The sequence below is a fragment of the Mirounga leonina genome, unplaced genomic scaffold (assembly GCF_011800145.1).
Source record: "Mirounga leonina isolate KUSES-001 unplaced genomic scaffold, KU_Mleo_1.0 Mir_174, whole genome shotgun sequence".
In the NCBI taxonomy this organism is placed as follows: Eukaryota; Metazoa; Chordata; class Mammalia; order Carnivora; family Phocidae; genus Mirounga; species Mirounga leonina.
The window spans coordinates 53058225-53073793 of record NW_023270451.1 but is presented as its reverse complement, the minus strand read 5'-3'; the positions used below and the strand labels follow the sequence as shown (position 1 = coordinate 53073793).

General features: G+C 36.7%; 1 protein-coding gene across 6 annotated transcripts in view; it reads left to right on the top strand.

Annotated features, from left to right (window-relative positions):
• Positions 1-15569, top strand: part of IMMP2L (inner mitochondrial membrane peptidase subunit 2) — an 862490-nt gene that overhangs the window by 559034 nt on the left and 287887 nt on the right. The gene's annotated exons all lie outside the window — the stretch shown is intronic.

The following is a 15569-nucleotide window of genomic DNA, read 5'->3' as shown; positions in this document are numbered from 1 at the left end:
AATTTGTTTATATATTCCTAATTGACTTTTTGAAGTCACACACATTTTAAAATAAATTGCATTGGATTTAGCAAAATTGTAAATTTTTCCTTTTTAAAAAGAGGCGTTTGTGGTTTTGATGTACACCCTAGAAAGATTTATCAATGAATTTTAGAGATCAAAGAGTCAGAAAATTAACTGGAGGGTTCTATACGGTCTTTGTAGCAACTATTAATCTACTCAAACTGAGATTAGGTAATTTTTTTCTTTCTCACATGAAAATATGGAATATTTAGTGTAGATGATAATCTTATTTTAAATAAGATTTATTACTTTTGACAAGTAATAGTTTGATACATTTATCTCATATCAAATTTATTGTGGATATACAACTTTTTATGTTTTTTAAAGATTTTATTTATTTGACAGAGAGAGAGACACTGAGAGAGGGAACACAAGCAGGGGGAGCAGGAGAGGGAGAAGCAGGCTCCCCACTGAACAGGGAGCCCAATGCAGGGCTCCATCCCAGGACCTTAAGATCATGACCTGAACCGAAGCCAGATTCTTAATGATTGAGCCACCCAGGCACCCCGATATACAACTTTTTAGAAGAATGAAAATAATTTTAGGCTGCCACCACTAATTTCTCTATGGTGGTGTTACTTACACATTTCTTTATATTGATTTTTTGTTGTTGTTGTTCACTGAAAGCTCATTGGAAATAATAATGGCAACCATGGGAAATTATAATATAGTGTTCCGAGTAATAGATCATGAGTCTCATACCCATCGTCCTGGTTTTAGTTCTAATCTGATTTGTGCTTTTTGGAAAATATTCATTGGTCTATGGTGTACCTTCTTTATTGTAAAATATAGATATCCATTAGTTCACTCTTTTAAAATATTACCACAATTAAGTCAGAACATTTTAAAATACTCAGAATAAAAGCTTAAAAAATATACTAAAAAAAGCATAGTCCATTATCCTAGAAAGAAAATGCTGAAAAAGTGACTATGGGACTGAAGAGTGGACAAATGTCTGTCATTTGTCAACTTTCTCGTGGTTTATGCTGAATATCTCTTAGGCCTTGGATTTCTCCATTTGTGCTTGTTTTCAAGGATGTTCTGTGAACTGTTTGCTGTATTTCCAGAGCATTTTTAATACAATATCATTGTCTTCATTTTGTTACCTCATTTTTGAGTGAGGAACAATTAATTAAAATACAGAACAGATAGAATAATTAGATTCCCTTCACTTTCCACACAAAATTGGTTGATTGAACTTTTGCATTTCACTAGAACAATTAAACTGCCCACTAAAAATACATTTAGCTACACAAATTTGACAGCTCACAAACTAATGAAAAGAAATCAACAAATTACTGGGCCTAAGAATGGCTTTGTCTATGTATGCCGTTTTCAGTTTATTAACAAGATCCTATGAAGGAGGTTCTAAGAAGGAAGGAAGGAAGGTGGAAAGAAAAAAGGTAAAAGGGTAGGAGGAAGAGCAGAAAGAAGGAAAGAGGAGAGAGAGGAAAAAAAAACTATTGACATTTATTGGGAAGTAGAGTCAAGCTTTCTATTTGGTGGCACGGCTGCTGTCTGGGTATAATAAGACCACAACATGCACTTCGCAGAAAGTTACCTGGTGATCTTTGTAGTGAGAAGTTCATTTCGTGGTCTTAGTTTCAGAGAATATAACTTCTCCCCTACTTAACGGAGGAATGGGACCCTTGAAGTTCACCAGTATAATTTGTTGTCACATTCTGAGACTCCTTCTATAAAAATCGGATGCTCAGAAGCTTGTGTTTAATAGCTCATTTGATCCCTACAGCAACATCTGGCGAGGGGCGGTCAGCCGTACTGGTTGTCATCACCTCTTTTTACTCATGAAAAAATAGACGTTAAGAGAGGTACATGACTTGCCCAAGGTAATGCAGTTAGCATTTGGGCCTGAATCCTAAAAATACCATGAATGCCATAAATTGTAATAAGGGCTGTTTAATGAGCTAGTACCACAGACGGAGTGCCTGGTACCTGCCTGTCATTTTGCAAATATTTGTTGAATGGATTAATGACTCTAAGATACAAATTCTTCTGTATCTAATACCATAGTCTTTCTGTTATAGTTTCTCATTATTGTGTTTGTTCTGAGTGCGGTTTTTATATTCTAAGAAACTCTGGAAATGGAATGTCTTGCTCTTTCTTACTTGAGTTATGCTGTTTCATAGTAGTTATAGATCCAGTTTGAGGGTTGAAGTTAAATATGGAATTATTAGAATTTTTTTCCCTAGTAGGAAATTTTTGCTTTCCCACTGATTTAGAATTGTGTACATGTCTTATTATTATATTCATATTATTTGTTATGTTTATTTTGAAAATATTTCTTTATGGCCTATATCTTTATTGAATGTGTGTGATTGCAAGGCATGGGGGTGGAGGGGGTGGAGTATACTGAATTGCATAGGATTTTCATTTGAGGGTTCCCAGCTGTGTTTATAAAAGGTGGGCTAGGACCACCTGCATCAGAATCACCTGAGTGCTTTTCATTTATTTTTATTAGTATTTACTTATTTATCTTTTACCTAGGTGCTTTTTAAAATGTAGATTCTAAATTTCCAGGGCTCAACCCTAGATTTTAAAGTTTCAGAACCACTTATCTACAGACCAAGATCGGCAGATGATAGAATCATTTATTTTCATGTCAGTATAAATTCCCTTGGAAAGAATTGAGTAGTTATGAGGTTTTTGTTTTTGTTTTTTCAAAATTTCAGTTACTATTTAAAAATTAAATTATAAGAAATGTGCCAAGATATTGTTACTGGATTGGTAAATCATTTTGGATATTCATGAAATAACTAGTATCAGTCATAAAAATGACAAAGAATGAAATTCAGATACATGCAACACCATAGCTAAATCTTGAAAACCTATGTTAAGTGAAATAAGCGAGGCACTAAAGGAAATTATTGTATGATACCACTTGCACAAGATGCCTGGTAGCAATATCTTGGTATATTTGTTATGACCTAATCATCATCAAATAATAATGTTATTTATTTACTTTATTTATATTTATAATTATATATTATTATTATTATTATTTTGAGTGCCAGTAACTGGGACTGGATACAATAAGAAGGTTAACACAATCACTGGTTTCACGTCTTATGAAATACTTGTGGAGATAGGAATAAACTCTAAATAAACAAAATATGTAGCAAATGGGAACTTCTGAAATGTTACATGGTGTGGGTATTAAAGGAAGTAGGAAGATTCTTTGCTATCTCTTTTTGTGGCTAGTTTTTCACATTTAGACCTTCACTGGTATCAGTAATGCTTTGCATATACATTGCAAAAACCTTTTCACATTTACTTTGAAGCTATTTTCTTGTTCTGGTTTGGGGTTTCAGGATTTCAATATGAGATTATACTACTGAGTTTAACGTAACTAAAAGTATATAGGAAACGTTAAAAGTACGTCGGAAAAACCAATACACTATTGGGGCACCTGGGTGGCTCAGTCGCTTAAGCGTCTGCTTTTGGTTCAGGTCATCATCCCAGGGTCCTGGGATCAAGCCCCACGTCGGGGGTCCCTGTTCAGCGGGGAGCCTGCGTCTCCCGCTCCCTCTGCTGTTCCCCCTGCTTGTGCTCTTGGCTCTATCAAAAAAAAAAAAAAAAGAGGGAGAGAAAGGAAAAAAAAAAACCCAAACACTATTAATTTACATACCCTCAGTGTATAGTGAAAGCCTTTCATTTTTGTTTGGTAGGATTTCTAATGAAACCAGTGTTTCGCCGTAACTGTGACACCACGGCCCATGGCAGCGCTGGTGTGTGTCTTTGCCTGTACCAAGGGGATAGTTTAGCACCCAGGCTGCTGTCAGAATGAAGAGGCTCTCTTGGAAGATGACGTGCCCCAGGTCAATATGTTACTTTAGCTGACTCTAGCATAAGACACGTAGGAGCTATGGGCCTGAAAATTAGCTTTCTGGATCAAGATGGTTTATTAGGTGGCAGTTAGGAAATTCTGTGTGCATTCTCCAAAGCTAAGGTTAAGGGGATAAAGCAACTGAGCCTTTTGACACTTAAAGAAAGGTGGAGGTGAAACGAAATAGCCATTCAAAACAGCAAATAATTAATCGAGTCTCTCTGTTAACAGGCAGGAGGTCAAGTACACATAACCACAGCAGCATTACAGTCTGCATCCTAAACAGCTGAGTCTTTGACTTGAACGTGATTAGACTGAGTTGCTGAGAACTAATTAAAATGAGGTTTTAATTTAGAAGGGTAGTGATGTAGTTGAAAGATACTACAAGAGATTCAAATGTGGTCATTTACCTTATTTATTGTCTTCTCATTGGTTCTGTAGAATTACAACCTTGGAGTTCCATTTCCTTGCCTTTCCTTTTATTAAATCACGTTACATATTTGTTTTAAACCTGTAATAATTCTGCAGTTGCATATTGATTATGTGATTAGGTCAGTGTACCTACGAGTGGGACAGACTTTCATGTATTAAAAGTTAATGAAAGGGAAGCATGACTTTTCCAGAAACATTTGAACTAGCTACTTCTTCACCACAGGACTCCTCTGAATATAGGGTTTAAGTCTTTAAAGCCTGGAATTACGAGGATTTTGTTGAATTGTAGTTGTAAAAGATGAGATAGCAAGAAAGTTTTCCTTCTATGTATAACACAAAGCAATATAACAGGAAATCATTGTGTTTAAAACAGAAGACTGAAAGCAAACTTGCACATTACCTAATTGAAAAATGGTATCTGAGAAGGGTAAGTATCCAAAATATGCAGGGGGTGGTGTTGAGGAACATCTTTGGAAAGAAGAATTGGAAAAGACCCGGGACATTTCTTGGATTGTGCTATACAGAATTAGAGGGAGGCATCCAGGTGCCAGTGAACAGCCTGGAGGGATGGGCAATGCACTAGAAAAAAAACAGGCAAACAGATTGCACTGGCAAGAAAGAACTGATAAAAGGTGGGAGAGTCAGGGTATATACATCAGCAAGGCTTTGGGGCCATACGTTTTTAAATAAAGCTGAATCAGAAGATTTTTGAGCGAAGTATTTTTATGATTTGTTATATCTTTTCAAGGAAGGTATTTCATTTTAAGGAGTAGGTTTAGGTTATTTAAAAGTCCAAAATAGAGTTTAATAATGTGATATAAATGACAACATCTCTCCATGTGGTCAGTCCAAAACATGATGCCATTGCCCATAAACCCATCCTAAAGTAGCTTAGACCCGTGAAGACATATTTTATACTGGAGCTCTTTCTTAATCTCTCATGTTTGTGCTCCTGCCTCTTGGCAAAGCTCCAAAGCTACATTGAAATGAAACTCCTTAGTTGCTACCATTCAGATGAGGAATGGTGGGTGGTGAGCATATGTTTCTGAGAATCTGCTTTTATTTAAATCAAAGCCTCCTTCATACGTTTAACCCACAGGCATGTAAGACCAGTTGGAGATTATTTCCCTTAATTCTATTTGGACTGTTTTACTCCATTGTAGAGGTATTTGAGGATTATAAATGGTTGTACCTGTATCTGGAATATACTCATTAAGCTTCAGCTGTGGGAACCATATGGAAATCAGGCCCCCTCTGAATTTCCTGCACACGTGAAGATGAGGGTTTGCTCCCGTTTTGATTTAATAATCTTGAGCTGCTGTTCTGGTTTGAGGAGAGCTGTTGATCATGTTTGAGCTGCAGAGTGGCTTCAGAGCCTGTGAAATGTACAGCTCACGAAGAGCATCGACATGACAGCTGTAGAGATTAGAGTCCATTTTGTGTGTGTACAAAATTAGGAGACTGATGCTCAGAAAAGCAGGCGAACCTTCTCACATTAATCACTGTCTTTCATCCTCAAATCAAAGTGACTTCCTATCAGGAACAACACATGTGGGTAGACATCATATGTTCCATTTCAAGTGGGGACCCATTATTCGAAATAAAATTTTATGGACTAAAAAAAAAAGTGACAACAGTATGTGTATACTAGAGAATGGTAGGAAGGCGTAAGTAATCTGGCAAATTGTCGCCTCAGCATAACTCAAGTTTTGCCAAAGAAGGCGTACCTGAACGCAGTTTGTAGTTCTTGCTCACTGTGTACCATCAACTAAAAAGAGCAGGACAGTCCTCAGCCTTGTGAAAGAATGCATCACAGGTGGAGACCCGGTTGTGATTTTTGGAAAGGGATTCCCTTGATGCTCTAGATCAAGAACACTTGCAACTAGCGATATTTTGATCTCCGAATTTTCTCACAAACAATAAAACTTTCCCAGGATAACCTAACAAGGAAAAAAGCAAACAACTTTCTCTGGTTCTGAGGCTCTGTTAAATTACGAGAAAGCAAATTTAGCAACCCCAAGGGTCTTTGGTCTCCAAGTGAGCTGGCAACGCTTCTGTGCTGCCTTTGGTGAGTCCATTGGCGCCTCACTTCGCTTCACCTGGCTGTGTTTCTCTAGTCACGGCTCTGTTCCTCTGTGGTTGGTTTACCCTAATAAGGTAACTTCTGTTAGTCCTTGGAAATATTCTCTCCATTTTCCTTTCATTGTCCCCACAGTTCCCTTACAGTCGCTCAGTCTTAACTCCTCATCAATTTTTTTGCCATTCTCAACTTTCCTCTTCTCCCCAAAAGACATTTATTCTCAGCCACTCAAAACTCTTTCTAAATTGAAGTCCTTCTAGCTTCTCAGACATTATATTCTTCCCGTCCTCCGTCGCTCCTTGGACTCCAGCTAGCCAGAGGGGAAGAAGGTTAGACATGCTAGGAGGCCTAGAAACAAATGCATACCATTAAGCAAAAGAGTCAGACACTTAATTTAACATGAGTATTTTTTAGTTTAAGCATTGATAAACTATCATAGGAACAGGTGATTGCAGTATAAACAGCAGAAAAAATATACAGAGAAAAAGTTTCTGATAGCTCAGTAACTGGAGCTATGTAAGTGGCTGTCGAGCTGAGCAAGTAAATGATGTTGCTGTTTTCAGAGGTGACCAGTTGCAGTGGGTCTTGTAAAATCCCAAACCTCATGGATTTTTTTTTTTTTCCTAGAGACAATTTCCTAACGCTATTCAGTTTACTACTGGGGGCATAAAGTTGACATTTTCGAGGGAGCAAATTGTGTGTAGCTATTGGAGCCTAACTGAAAACTCTTCCACCAAGCAATAGTACTATACAGTATTTTAAAGATTAATAAGTTTGGGGCGCCTGGGTGGCTCAGTCGTTAAGCTTCTGCCTTTGGCTCAGGTCATGATCCCAGGGTCCTGGGATCGAGCCCCACATCAGGCTCCCTGCTCAGCGGGAAGCCTGCTTCTCCCTCTCCTGCTCCCCCTGCTTGTGTTCCCTCTCTCGCTGTGTCTCTCTGTCAAATAAATAAAATCTTAAAAAAAAAAAAAATTAATAAGTTCGACAGGGTTAGAACAGAAACAAGCCAGGATGCTTCATATTCTACTCATATTCTGACCTCTACGCTGTCAACATTCTCTAGGAGACTGAGCATTTTAGAGAAATTATGAGACTTTCAATGATCATGTGGCATTTCATTTCTCCCACACATATACCTAACTCAATTTTACTAGAAAAATTTACATCCAGCAGTCGTTTGAAACATTAATAGTTCTTGTCACCACAGTCGCTAGAGAGCATATTAGTCCACTGATATATGTGGTGGAGTAAAGAAAATGGAATGGGTGCACATTCTCATGTCATAACAATAGGTATGCAAAAATATATAATTTTATTTTGCCATTACTGGAATTTAGGTTTCTTCTTGCAAGCAAAACCTTATTCTTTTTAACTCAGGGGGGAGGAGGGAAAGCTCCAGATCTTTTGAAGGTAATTCAAGTCAAATTAAGTCTGTTTATGGTTCTTCATGTTGTTAGAATAGCATCTGAGCTCTGGGGAGTGTATAGTGAGATAGCAGAGGTTGGGGGGGGGGGGGCACCTGAACCTCAGCTGACATCTCTCCGCGCTCTTATCCATTGAATAGTATATTGGCCTGTCTGGTTGTAAAGCTCTGCCATTGAAATGCCCCCATCCCCGTCTGACTCTTGATTGTCTATTGCCTGACTTTGGAAAGTGTCATCTGGTAACCGTCGTCATGAGACAAAAAGGTGGCAGGTTGGCACATCGGTGTATACCTCACGTCTTTGACCCCAGAAAGTTACACCGAAGATGCTGTAGCCATGTTGCTTGGAGTGAACAGCTCTAATGCGCGCATGGGAATTTCACAGCTTCTGTCCATCACAAACACCTGTTGAACACAATTAGGCAGATTACAGAAGCTGACTTCACCAAAGATAAAATATTCATTTTATATTTGTAAGGAAAATAATTATGTTTCTTTTTTTTTCCGGATATTTGTCCAATGAGAAATTAGTTATGGGTATGGGTTAAATGGTGGCTCCAGGTAAAATGGTCAAGACTGCCTTCGTCCTCCCTCTCCTCACTTTTACCAAGATACCTCCTGCCCAAAGCTTGTTGTCTCACACCCCACAACGTGAGCCACATGGAGGCCTACCGCAAGTAGGATGTTAGACACAGACTGGCCCCTGGCCCATTCTTCCAATAGCATTCTCTAGGTAACTGCATGTACGATGGACATCTTGCATCGGTATGAGTGTTCTCACTTCTGCTCTTGTGTACTAGTATTTGTTTTGTATCTCAGCTGGTCTGCCATTTCCATGATGCATTAATGGATACAGATATGGCTTGAAGTAAAAAATGTCGGTACCTTGTACTTTCAGGCTTCTTCATGGTTTGTATATTCTTCAAGCCTACCAAAAGAATGTGTGGCACTATTTGCTAACCTGGTTGAAGCTAAAAGTATAAAGCCAGTGAGCTTAATTGCAGTAATAGGGTTATAAGGCTAATTTGATGGTTTGATTCCTTTGAAGACTGGTTAATTTTTATTCCGTGGCCTTAACTGGTGCTCTATTACAAAGACATACTCATTGAGATAGTGTGGATAGAGGGGCAAAACCTATCTTGACTACAGTAGAAACAACTCAAACACTCCTGAGTGGTACTTTGGGAATTCAGAGGTGGTACTTCTATATGAAGGTCTCCACTTTGGGAGTCTGATTAAAAGTGTAGTCAGTATACATATTTATGTTAAGTATTCATCTCCTCCAATTCCACAGATATGCCAACTCTAAGTATATTCAATGTGTGAAAATCCAGATTTACAAAATAAAATCAGTGAATGTGTTTTTAGGTCCAGGAGTTTCTTTATAGATCAGAGGAGTTTATTTAAATAGCAAGATTCCATATTGCATGGTAGAATACACACACATACACATACATATATATGTATTACATACGTCCTGTATATTTTATATATGTGCTATATAAATATAGTCATTTACATACAATTTATCCTAGACCATGAGGTATAGTTGTAATTATGTTTAGTACCTGAAGATTGCAATGTTCTGTGTTTTGACATGCTTGAGTTAGTAAACTGGTGGAAATTAACTCATTGGTATTACTATACTAAATTCCTGAAAATGTTCATAGTTAAGTGAGAACATTTATTTCAGAATCAAAATGCACAATTACAAAACTATTTCAGCTCTTTTCGAGTATGGAAGTCAAAAGTCATAATACACATTTGATTGATTGTACATAATTAAGGCTGATTTACTAAGAAGGCCAGTTGTCACCATTTGCTTATTAAATTTCTTAGAATCCTAGTTAGTGACAGTGAAACAACTCTTCCAATTTAACCAAGAAAAATTTTTATCAGTAAACAACATCTTACTTCTCTGAAGTTCATGCTCTTGTTTCATCAGTACTGTTAAAATATGTTTGTGTAAGGTATTATAGAAGATAAATCTGAAACAGCATGTTGCTCCTGGTGCCACATTCTTAGATCACTTAGAACCCCGATTGGAATCTCTCAGGTTCTCTGACTCTCTTGCGGCTGCTCAGTGGCCCGATTCAGGTAAGATATGCTGTGAGGAGAATAGCCAAAGTACATAAGACATCCCTTCCCTAGCCTGTCCCTACCCTACATAGGAGGAGCCTGCTGAAGAGCACTGGCCCCACTGCTCTGAAACTCATTTTACTTCTCAGGGTTTTCTTTTCTTTCTTTCTTCTTTCTTTTTTTTTTTACAGGGTTGTTGTGTCTTTTTTCTTTTCTTTTCTTTTTTTAAATTTTATTTTATTATGTTATGTTAGTCCCCATACATTACATCATTAGTTTTGATGCAGTGTTCCATGATTCATTGTTTGCATATAACACCCAGTGTTCCATGCAATACATGCCCTCTTTGATACCCATCACCAGGCTAACCCATCCCCCCACCCCCTCCCCTCTAGAACCCTCAGTTTGTTTCTCAGAGTCCATAGTCTCTCATGGTTCATCTCCCCCTCTGATTTCCCCCACTTCATTTTTCCCTTCCTACTATCTTTTTTTTTTTTTAAACATATAATGTATTATTTGTTTCAGGGGTACAGGTCTGTGATTCAACAGTCTTACACAATTCACAGCGCTCACCAGAGCACATACCCTCCCCAATGTCTATCACCCAGCCACCCCATCCCTCCCAACCCCCACTACTCCAGCAACCCTCAGTTTGTTTCCTGAGATTAAGAATTCCTCATATCAGTGGAATATTATACAGCCATCAAAAACTGAAATCTTACTTCTCAGGGTTTTCTAGGCACATAACCACCCTATGCTGCTGCCTGATGGTGCCTTTCCCATGATCTCCCTTCCCTCTAAGACCTGGTCCCTATTTAAGAAACTAAGGTGTTATAGAAAACACATTTGAAGCATTAACCTGGTTTTTTCAACCTCATCTGTAATTCACCTTAATAATAATGAGGCTGTTGGAATGGAGCACTTTCTGAGGTAGCAGGCCAGAAATGATTGTTTGGGATTGAAGTACAAAATAATAAATAAAAGTATTGAACATTATATTGCATATTATATTGAAATATAGAATGTTAAAATTCTGAAAGTATAGCTGAAGTTATAAGCTCCACATTTGTGACCGTATATCAAGAATGAACCCAAAGAGCAACAAAAGTCTGTGTAGTTTCTTTTGTTTAAATTTAAAAGACTCGCATGATACAAAGCAAAGTCTGCAAGGGACAATAATGTAGCTGAAATAATGACCCAAGTAAAAAGTTTGGAGAGTACTAATTAATAAAACTGCACTGAATTAAAAAAATGAATCATTAAAAATGCAGCTGTATGTACAAAGTTCACATTACTGATAGTGAAACAAGTATACACAATCCAACATTGAAAATTACTCATTTTTATCTTGATTTTACAGATGATATCCATTTAAGACTAATCTGTGCTTTTCAGTGTGAATAGTATTATATTTGGCTTTAATATTTCTTTAGTTAATTGTATAATAAAACTTGACCAAACCTTTAAGATGCCTTTCTTGCCTTCTAATGCAGCAGACTGTGAAAATCCCTTTATTAGAGCTTTTTTGAAATAAATATTCTATGAGTCTGAGAGAAGGATTGTAACAGTTTGCTTGGGCCCAGTTTAATTGATCTCCTTTGTGAATTTATTTTAGGAAAAGATAGTTCTAGAATTTACCTACTTACTATGCATAAGACCCACCCTAGAGATTTCATACCTGTTGACTCAGTAGTTATTACGATAATAGAGATGAGAGAAATCATCAAGATTTCTAGAGATTTGTTAAACAAGCTATTGGGACTCTGGCACATCCTCAGTATCTGCTTCTCAGCTCCTGTGGACTTTCTTTCATGCAAGAATCGGGGCCTAGGATTGCCAGTTCTTCTTATTTTTTCAAGAGGAACAAGAAATTAGTATTTTTATGTCAAGTCTCTGCTTGTTTGGCTAGTTCAAGATAAAAAAAAAAATTATGCCTGAACCAAACAAGACATTTCTACAAGCCTGCCTCGATTATCTGACTTCTGGTTTAGGACCTCTGATCTAGCCTTATCTCCCTGAATATGAGACCCAGATTGGTTATGTAGGGTGCCTACACTCAGTAGCTCACTTGTAGCAGAACAGTGATAACCCCTAGTAATGGGGTTGTACCGCGTGGAAATTGTACCCCACTTCATGCCTTTGCAAGGCACAAGGTGACCCAGTAGAAGCACTTAGGCCGTGGAGAATGGGTGAGATCACAAACAACAGGGAGGATACACTCCTGGGCCTTTCTAGCTCTAACCTTCTATGAAAACCATGCCAAACCCAGGCAACGTCTTCTGAAATCTAAAAAAAAAAAAAAAAAAAAAAAAAATGTAGCTCTGTGTGGTGATGGATGTTAACGAAACTTATTGTGGTGATCATTTTGCAATATAGACAAATACCAAATCATTATGTTGTACCCCTAAAGCTAATAAAATGTTATATGCTCATATCTCAAAATAAAAGGAAGAGGGAAGCTATCATTTGATATGACTTCCTTTTTATATGAGTTTTTATAACTGTGTTGAGTGGACTTTTTATTCTACATCTTTTTTTGATGATTCCAACAGCAATGTATATTTTTTTATTGTGATGATATAAAGTTATGTATTTTAATGCATGACCATTCTTTCGGACAATAAAAAACAATCTGCCTAATATAAGGCATTCCCAGAATATGGGTTATTTAATCTCATTAATGAAGAGTTAAAATTTAGACTGCACAGTGCTCGCTTCGGCAGCACATATACTAAAATTTAGACTGCACAGTGATATATGTTATTAGTGACTGATATCTGTGGTATTTTTGAGGGATTAATGCTTACATTAGACTGTAGCCAAAATGACTTCTAGTAATGAGATTAATTCTATCATTAATCTGGGCCAATCCTGAGCCATGCAAACATAAAAATCTATACAATCCAGAGGGAGGTTTTAGGATTTTACTATATATGGGAGAAGAGTGAGAGCCTAGACACAGGTTTAAGGTATACCTGTGACGTAAGGATGGGCATGGAGGCAGGAACAGAGAGTGTGGCGTACTTGCTAGTCTTTCCATTCCCACAAAACACAAGAGGGCATCTGCTGAGTATTCTAAAGTACCTTCCTAGTGCTACAGACAGGATCAAAATTACAACGTACAGCAAGAACATACAAAAACATGAAATCAGTTACAGAGATGATGAGACCTAAGACATGGCTCTGCTTGCCCCATAGCAGGGTGAAAACTGCATTTTTATCAAGAGAGGGAGTGAAATTTGAGAAGAACATTGTCATAGAAATCTTACAGCTGTGCTAGACTCTGTTCCCCTCCCTCTAGCCATTCCATTTAGACACACATTCTGCAACACCAACCTGATCTGAGACCTATGCTGACAATTCAAGGCATCCTGTCCAAGCCTCTGGAGAAATCTTGCCTAATTAAATCAGTGGCATAAAACAGAATGCTTAAAATTCAGGCTCCAGAAACAAATATTGTAAAACAATGCTTATTATGAAAACACTAAAATTACAAATTTAAATGCAAAATTTAGTATTATTGGACAGCATACATCGTATCCCTAAGGAAGGTGTATAATCCTTCACTTGTTATTCTTGACATTTCCCGGGAGATAGGCAAATGGCCAAGAAAATTTAGACAAAGGGAAGTTCAATGATTTTCACAATGTAAATCTATAACTCTCATACCACTTCTACTTACATCAAAGTAGTGCCTTCAACAGCCCAATGATTAAAATATAGATATAGATTTTGAGCAGTAATGGGATTAATGTTAGTAATAGCTTTTTTCCCCACTTTGAATCATTTGATTAGATTCATGAGTTTAATATTACATTAAAATTTATAGATATATTTGAAGTGGTAATTCATAAGACTTTAATTATATAGACAGCTCACTTTGCATATTCTATTTTTCCTCATGATCTTAAAATATACATTATTTTAAAATATGAAATACTTCTCAAGCACCTCAAAAGCTTAAAAGTTGTCGGCATGAAATATTGCTTTACGGTGATAAGGATTGCTTTTCATATTATTTCATTAACATTAATACTGCATCCATATTAGATGGGGGAACTTGGCAGTTAGTTCAGGTCTCACCCCTTTCTTGGAGCATTTCTTCTCAGGTAATGTCATATGACCCAAACAGTTGTCATCTGTTCATAAACTTCCCACAAATCTGAACCAAAAAAATTTAGGCATTTTTTTTTTTTTTATCATATACAGAACTCCATACCCCCCAACTTTGGTTTTATGTCCTTCCTGGTTTTTTTCTAGTATAATCGCATGTGCATTTTCTTTCTCTAATTACAGATGCGAGGTCACAGTACACATAATATTTTCTATTTCCATTTTAATCTGTAAATTACATTGATAATTTCACATCATTAAAAATTCTTTCATAATATTTTTGTTTTCTTTAAAAGATTTTATTTATTTATTTGTCAGAGAGAGCACAAGCAGGGGGAGTGGCAGGCAGAGGGAGAAGCAGGCTCCCCACTGAGCAAGGAGCCCGATGTGGGACTCGATTCCAGGACTCTAGGATCATGACCTGAGCCAAAAGCAGATGCTTAACCTACTGAGCCGCCCAGGTGTCCCTCTAATATCATTTTTAATGACTGGAAAATATTTTATTATGTGGATGGACTATTTAACCAATCTACTCTTAACTAATTTTTTTAAAAAATAGATAACATCCATATAGCTAAAATTTTGCATATATTCATAATCATTTCATTAGGATAAATTCCTAAAAGTATAGTTGTCTTGTTAAAGAGAATATAAAATCAACAGTGTTTACAGAAAGGCACATTACATGACCATATGCTTTATATAGAGAGCACCATGTCCCTAGACCCTCAACAACAAACTGTATTACTGGTATTACTATGATTATTATTATTATTGTTTGTCAGTATAATAGGAAAATGATATTCCATTGTTCTAAAATGCAATTCTTCGGTGATCATTGAGGCTGAATATTATCTTACACATTTTTGGTTATCTAAAATAAAAGAGAGAGACATGGGAGGGGAATTTTCTAAATGTCTATGAGTAGTCCTGCACAATTTCATCAGCTTCACTGTGCCGAGATCCCTCGCTCTGGCTGTATATAAATGACAGTAAAATTATAGAAATATAATGGTTAATCAGTTCAGTGAAGGGGACAGTGCAATCTAAAACTCTGATCAAATTTCCTTTTAAAATAAAGAATATTTATAATTTAGTGAAAAATTGTGAGACTAATTTTCACAAGTAGATGCAAATGGTTTAGATGATTTCATTTTCTCTGCAAGATATAATGTGAAATATAAATCTTATTGAAACTGCATATTTACTTTGATGAAGTGTTGCATTTTGAATATATTTAATCTTTTCAGTTTTTGTGCATTTACCTTCCTTTTTAAAAGCAACTCCTTTCAAAATGTGACTTGAATTGAGAATATTTTTATCTATCCTTGATTTCCAAATTCATATTAAATGATCATTTATGTGATGATGTATGAGATGTTCCTTAAAATGTGTCTGTTAAAAGACTTAAAATGTTATTGGCATGAAATTGGTCTTATTAAGATTTAGTCATTGCTGTGTAATAAATTACTCCAACATCTCGAAGCTCAAAGCAACAAATGTTTATTATCTCACATATTTTCTGAGTATCATGA